Source organism: Pteropus medius, unplaced genomic scaffold (assembly GCF_902729225.1).
Source record: "Pteropus medius unplaced genomic scaffold, Ma_sr-lr_union100, whole genome shotgun sequence".
In the NCBI taxonomy this organism is placed as follows: domain Eukaryota; kingdom Metazoa; phylum Chordata; class Mammalia; order Chiroptera; family Pteropodidae; genus Pteropus; species Pteropus medius.
In genome coordinates, this window is record NW_024342257.1 from 3610760 (window position 1) to 3618565 (window position 7806).

Genomic DNA, 7806 nt, shown 5'->3' on the forward strand with positions numbered 1-7806 from the left:
AGAGGGCTAGGAAGACTTAGGGAAGGCATATTGCAACCAGCTAGCCCAGGGAACAATCACATCCTTGACCCTATGCTCTGGGGGTCATTAACAAGGGCTTCTAGACATCTGAGCTAATGAGGCTTTTGACATTATATTTTTCTTGACATTTATTTCTTCTACTTTATATTTCATTGAAGTAGTTGATAAGTCAAACAATGTGAGAGCCAGAATAGTCCTTATAGGGCAACTGCAATGCTCTCATTTTGTAGAATTTCTCTCAAACTTTGTTTAACGACAATTCTTTTCATCATATTGATGTGTGAATCTCGGGAACTTGAAGTTGTAATGCTAACAGAGAATTTCTTGCTGAAGATCAACATTTTGTATTAGGTGTCTGAGCCCATCCCTCAAATGTGTCAGTGGATTGATGGATTACTGAGGTTTGAGGATATTGATGGTTAGTGACTGGAGAATAATTCCCAGTGCTATTTAGTAGAAACCTTGTAATCATATTAGAAAGGTAAACAAGACTCCATTCAGTGAAAATGTCAAGAGGTATTTGTGAAGCTTTCAAATTTCCCCTGAGCCTCAAGGTAGCCAAATGACCAAAGGCAATCCCAGAGGTTAATGACTGTTCCTTTGTTTTAAGTCATTGTTGCCAGAAATGCCTTTTCCTTCCTGCTTTCTGGCTGGAGGCTTCTTCATAACCTTCTGTAAAAAGGTTTTAGAATTCTTAGAACTTGAAACATACTCTTTATCTTTATGTTATCCACTTCAGTGATCATTACTTTTTTTTTTTTGCTAGTTCTATCAGGTCAGAGAACTAATTTATGCCTAGTCAAAAAAGTTTTATAGGTCATAAGCATTTCAAAGCACTGACTTTAATAATAAGTTTCAACTATTTAATCTGTCATTGCTATTAAAATTCATTTTATTTCTAGGCTCAGTATTTTAGAATTAGCTCAATAAATTTGAACCTTTTATCTTTCGACTTTCTTATACACAATTGTTATTTCAGTATTATCTTTGTTCATGTCATTCTCTTCACAAGGTAATTTTTTCCTTATCAATCAATCTTTTATTTTTGACAGGAGTCTTTCAGTGTGAACCTGAAGTAAAGCTAAGGTTTTAGCATGGCTTAAGGGGTTAATCTACCTATTCTATGTTTTGAGTCGATGGGACATAAAAAGCGATTAGGGCCCCTGAAATGTTTTTGGCAGTGAATGCTCCCTGGTTATAGTCAGAGAGGCTTGCAGAGGGAAATGTTCATTAAAACTGAAAACCTGAGAAAGAGACAAAAGTTTGGGATGGCCCAATTGTGAGTCCCTTGAGACAAATTACATTATCTTATTCAATCCTTGTGGCTTCAAGAATGTCAGAGTCACATATCTATCAGTCACATAGTTACCAAGAAACAATGCCAGGATCAAACCTAATTCTTTCAGGTATCAAATTCATCTTGCTTTCCAATTTAGAGTTACTATGGCACTAATAGATAGTAAATGCTGCTTTGATTTGATTGATTTTGTAAAAGGATTTCCAAGTTTTCTTTATAATGACTCAGGCATTCCATTTGAGGGCTAGGCAAGATTGACATCTAGGAATCATAGATCTATTCATCTGCCCCATCCACTAAATTCATGGTAGAGAAGAGAAAAGTAACTCCTGATATCCAGGAACTGGCCTGATGCTCACAACTAGGTCTTATTCATGCAACTTCAAGCTGGACTGATAATAACAAATGGGCCTTGTTCTTCTGTTGGAGAATATCACAGAACATCAATGCCAGATAAGGTTGCTCTGAGACGATGACTGAGTGAGAATGAAACAAAGTCACTGTATACCCACACAACACCAATCACTTCCCTCTGTCTCAGCTAAAATGAATAATTGTTACTTATGTATCGATTATAGCTTTAACTCCATCTAGCCTTCTCTCGCTATAGATAAGAATCATTGTGATACCCAATCATAGAATTGCCCCTGCTTTCTGATAGCTCCCAATCTAGAGTGAATTTCTGCTTCCTTAGGCTCTCCCAAAAATTACTTTGTATAATCTCAAATACTATAATAGGTTCTTTTTAACACCTTTCTTCCGGAGATGTTCCCTTTTATGAATGTTCTCCCTCACTGTAACAAGTAATGAACCTAATTTGTTTAACTACAAATGAATTATTTGTGGTTGTTGATTGAATAATATTGACACCAGACTCTCAAGGTAGACGGCCCATTCAATAACCTACTTTGTGTTTGGAATATCTAGTGAGCAATTATCCTGATAAAGAGGATAGAGCAGTTTCTTTCCATACCAGTGCTATATGAGATAGGATCTTGATTTTCTTAATAAATCTTCAGTCCTGATTTAAACTTATGAACCTCATCAGGTGTAGTTCCAGAGTTAGATCTCTCTGGAAAGGAGGGCCTCCCAGTGGGAAGGTGGGGTTAATGCAAGTAATACTGGACACCACATCAGAAAACTTGATTTCTAGTTTTGTCTCTATTGGAAAATAGTTTTGTGCCCATGGTCGAGTTGTTTAACCTCTTTGGGCCTCAGGTTTAAAATGAGCGTGTTGGATAGTAGAGGTCTCTGTGATTCCCTCTAGCTCTAACATTTGGTGATTCTATTACTCGAAATCTACTATGGAGATGTCATGTCCTCTCTCTAGTAGGTAATACCATATAATTCTGAAGGGTTTTGTGATGTGAGTCACTCAAAATTCTCGATTTTCAAAGGATATCTGAAGTACATAAAGGTATAGTTTGTAATTTTCTTCACAAATATTTGCAGACAGATGGCTAGCATAATTGTTTTTGGTGTAAAAACAGACATAGTTAAAATATAATAAGAACCAGATAAATCTGCAGGAACTCTCTTAGCTCTGTCTCCAGAGAATCAGTGCTAATAAGTCAAATTAGTCATTTTTATTTAGGAGCTATAAAAAGGCATATGGTTTCATGCTGTACCAGCTGTCATAAAATTTTGGAGAAAAGTGTTGCTTACAAAGCTTCTAGGGAAAATGTTTCATAAAAGTATTTTAACCTTTATAGCTTACAAAACCAGTTGGCTTCCTTTCTTCATAAACTATATTTTCAGTCTAAATTCTCTTTCACAACAAAGGTTTATCAGAAAGGAAAACACACAGCTAGGAGAAAAATAACTGTACAGCCTCTAGTGGAGTACCAGTTATATATTGCATTTTTATAGAGCTAGGATTTTCATGAGTCTGAGTGTGTTGTGATGAAATACATTTAGAGATTTGTTTTCTAACAAATAAGGTAATATAAGTGTAAGTTCTAGAAAGCTATGCTCCACTGTTTAACTTTCATGCATACTATGAATTACAATGGTAACTATAATATATACATACTTAATATGCATACTTTAAGAATACCTACTCATAACTATGTATATGATTCAGATGGGTACTAGATTTATTGGGGTGATCACTTCACAAGTTATATAAATGTCTAACCACCATATTGTACATCTGAAACCAATATAATATTGTATGCCAAATGTAATTGAACAATAAAAAAATTAAAAATCCCTACTCATATAAAAGATTCTTTCAGTTTTGTTTTGTTTTGTTTTGTTTTGTTTGGCCTCTCCTCCCTTATCATTATTGAATTGTGTATGTGCGTGACTGTAGAGTCAAAGGATCTTCGATTTTACTGTAATTTATTCTTCTAGTTCTCTATTCTTTTACATTTTCTCTCTCTTCTGTGCTTTTTTTTTCTTTGTTTATTCACCTTGTAGATTCACGGTGGGTTTTTTTTCCCTCCTTTTCCTTTTAGTTTTTCATTAAAAGAAGCCAGGTTCATAAAAGAAAGACAGGGTTTGAAACAGAAATTTAGACTCACAGATTTATAAGTTTATAGCTAAGAGCCCATTGTTTCAATTATGGTTGGTCTCTTGTCAAGAAAAAAAGCATAATAAATCATAAGAGAATAGATTAATAAGAAAGTCTTTGGAAATAATCAGAAAATATAGTGGAGTTCTCAAAAACTAACAGTAGAAATTGAGTAGTTATATATGAATGATGTTTATAGGGACAAATAATATTTAGAAAGTATTAATTACAAAATCTATTGATTATGCTTGCCTAAGTGCAAATTTAGTATTTGAGTTGTCATAGCAACTTGAACACATTTGGTTTTTGAAATGACTTTTGGTTATGCAATTGTAAAAGGCTTTTAACGATTTTTACCATGCATTTCCTTGGGGCCTTATGTCCTTGGTTTCTTCAAAACAAAATTACATTCGACTTCATACCTTTTTCATTTTACTAAGACTAAAGTACATTTTATCACACTTTGCACAATATATTGTTTACAAGTCTGTCAGATAATGCATTTGTTTAATAGTTGCCCTTTGCCAATATCTCAGTAGATTAGAGCAGAGGTTCCCAAATTTTCAAGGATGAAGGTTTCTTGTATGTATCAAAATAGTTCTTGGGACTATCCCTCCTTCACCCTTGTCTCTATGAAAATAGCTATCCTTTCCTATTTTTCTGTTATGATGTCACCTAGCTTGTATTAATTCAGTATTATTTTAATGAATTTTCCTTTCATTCATAACTATAAATACTCATGCACATATTAAGAAAACAGTAGCACATATTATTATTCAGTTATCAGATTAGTATGCATATGGATTAGCAAACTCTGTAAGAACTGATTCATTATAGTACTCAGGCTGGGAAACTCTGGTTTAGAGCTTGACACTACAAAATTGTCACCTCGTTGCTTTTGTTGATTTAATTCCCAAAGTGGTTCACGGAACTCCCTCTCCAAATCTGAACCTATAATTTTAAGTAGGCTGTTACCAAAATGGCAGTAGTATGGAATAATATTATTGTCACCTTCCTTCTGTTTCTTCCTTGAAATTTGTTATGGGAGGTGGGAGTGGGAAATCTGGCCCAGATGGTCACCAGTTAATGGGAAATGGTGAGGACTGGGTACTGTTGAGCTAAAGCAGGGCATTTTCTTGCCCAAAAGAAAATGAATCGAAAAGAACAACGTTGGAGAGCCAAGTAAAATTCTATAGAGGATAAGTTGGAATTTAAACATTGAGGAAAGCACAAACAAATACCAAGTCCAAAGGTAGAATCAATGTCAGGATTGCTGAGCCAAACATTCAAGATTTGAGTTAGGAAAAGACTATGATAAAGAATGTGGAGCCAGCATGATAGTGCTTTCTACTTGTCTACTTTTGAAACTGATCCAGTTTTGGCTGTTTGTTTTTAATAAATGGTGAAGGGCTCATTAGCTTGCCATACCATGTTTTCATTTTGGTTTCCCAAAGTATACTTCTCAGCTCTCATTAGAAACTGGAAGGAGTCTATGGCCCTGCTACCCTGAACACGCCTGATCTCATCTGATCTCTGAAGCTAAGCAGGGTCAGGCCTGGTTAGTACTTGGATGGGAGACCACCAAGGAAGACCAGGTGCTGTAGATGTAAAAAAAAAAAAAGAAACTGGAAGGTTATTTTGTTCTCCTTTTCATAACCGCAAGCCATACACTTGTTTGGTTGTATCATAGGAAGTAGGATAACAGGTATTTAGACTGGAAAATCCATCTCCTGACCCATAATTCTGAAACCTACATTTTGTATAGTTTTTGCAATACAAATTAAGCCATTTACCTTAGACCCTCTCCTAGAGGTTTTCTTCTCACAGAAAAAAAGCTGTTTTCTATCTCTGGGCTGTTCAAACAACAGCATCCAGCTGTCTTGTGGATGTGTGATGTTGGGCATCAGAGGAGTCTATGTAAATTAGTGATCACTACTACTCTGATCCTTCTCTCCTGGTGTGGAAGCTGAGGAAGGCTCAGGTGAGGATTTGGAGTAGGAGTTATGAGCATCTCTCTACCGGAGCTGTGATATGTTGTGCCAATGGACAAATGCTAAACCCTCTGAATGTCAAGGGGGCAAACCTAGAGAAGTGAGTGTAAATGGGACATTAGAGCAAGAAGGCCTATGTTCAGTGAAATTAAATAGATTTCTTTACTGCATAATCTATCATAGTATTTCATATAATGTGAAATGTGACTCTCCTAGATGGGGTTAGGTTATGCCCTCTTTTCCAAACTTATCTGATTACTAACTGAATATTCATGTGTGTGGTTGGATAAGATATTGCTGGACACTAGTGTTCCATAGAACACAGTTTGGAGAATGCTGCCTTAACGGAAATGAAATTTAAAACATAGGCTCTGCTAGCTGTGCAGGTAGGTTATTTTTGAATGTGGAGAAGTAGATTTGTTTTAGAATGCGCAGAGCAAAAATAATGTAATTTAATTCGTTAAGGTCTCTGTGAGGTGATACGGCACATCAATATAACATACTAAAACTGAGATGGTTGGATTTGCACCATTTCAGCAAATTTCAGATAATAAGGTGCTAGGATGCTGGACAGAGAGAAAAGGAAACACATTTTGGCCACTCTGGCATGCTCTGTATCAGTGTAAACGGGAACCCAAATCTAATTTTAAACAAAGCCTAAGTAATAGCAGTGAGTTTCCATGCAATTCACTTCTTAAATTCAGTTTAATTCCTTTCCTTGAAGTTCTACAAAACATTATTTTAAATTCCAAAATGTTCTCTTTATATCCAGTTCTCTTCCATTGATTCCATTTTTCTAACACAAAGTAAAAACCATCTGTTTACATCAAAATACACACTTAAAAGTCTTATTTGCATCACTCACACCAATAAGCCTGGAGGTACTTTTCCCTATCAGAATTTATAAATGTCACAGTCTTCTTCACTTCTCTCTAGTCACTTCTCAAGGGCAAAATTCCTCTTAATTAAGTGTTTAACTTTGTGAGGTGGTATGTTTCAGTAGTCTGAATTAATGTCAGCGTGCCTTAGTATGCTGAGACATCTGTTCAGAGCATGGGCCGCCCTCTCAGCCAGTTAATTTAGACTGCTAGACAGGGCTTCTACTTTTCCTTTCAAGGAAGTCATAGTTGGCTGCAGGCGAACTTACCAGTTGAGCATATCATTTCATTGAGCCCGTCTTCACATTGTTTCCTTAGCATTTTGCAGGGTGGAAGAAGAGATAGCATGTACAAATAGCTCAATGTTAATGAACTTCCTTGAACAGGTTCTGTATTCCGAGGGTGGGAGGATTGATGGTCAGACTCACAAGATGGTGGAAGATCTGCAAATCCAGTTTGATGTGAGATATGTTGATAAGGGCCTCTATTCTTTCCCATGCTTGGTAAAGTACCAGCATTTCCTTTGATGGGGAATCCCCCTTTAGATTTTGAGGATTTCAGTCTTTCAAAAGGTCTTTACTAAAATGCAAATATCCCAAGGGGAGGGGTATGAAAATGTTAGGCAATTAAGTAGATATGAGCAACAGGAGGTAGGAGGGGGAAATGAAGGCCTAACCTAGAGACCTCCCTTAAGACCTCCCTGAAACACCCATTTTTATGGTTAAAAATTACCTTACTTCCTGGACTATGAGAAAGTAAGAATTACAAAAATAATTACTGGTTTAGTCCAGCCATGAGCACATGTGCAATTAGTACACATACTGCCCTTTCCTGACTGGAGCCTCATTATACCAGCATTATAATATCATATGTATGCCTGGAAGTTCATGAATCTAATTATAACATACTGAATTCTGAGTAACCGCATGTGCAGTAAACGAGAGGTTATATAACAGCATAATGTCAGTCAATTATCTAGCACCACCCTTACAACCACCCACCACGGCCATAATATAAGTTATACTTTCCGGAATCCACAGGGCTATAGCCATCTGTGGCATAACCTGTTTCTCTCTTGAAAGGTACTTTAATAAATCGTACTTT

At 36.2% G+C, this 7806-nt stretch overlaps 1 non-coding gene across 1 annotated transcript; it reads left to right on the forward strand.

Moving 5' to 3' along the window:
• Positions 1-5321: 5321 nt before the first annotated feature.
• LOC120600251 (5S ribosomal RNA) lies at positions 5322-5440 on the forward strand. Its single transcript, XR_005652153.1, has one exon. It is a non-coding gene; the product is annotated as a 5S ribosomal RNA (ribosomal RNA).
• The last annotated feature ends 2366 nt before the right edge of the window (positions 5441-7806 follow it).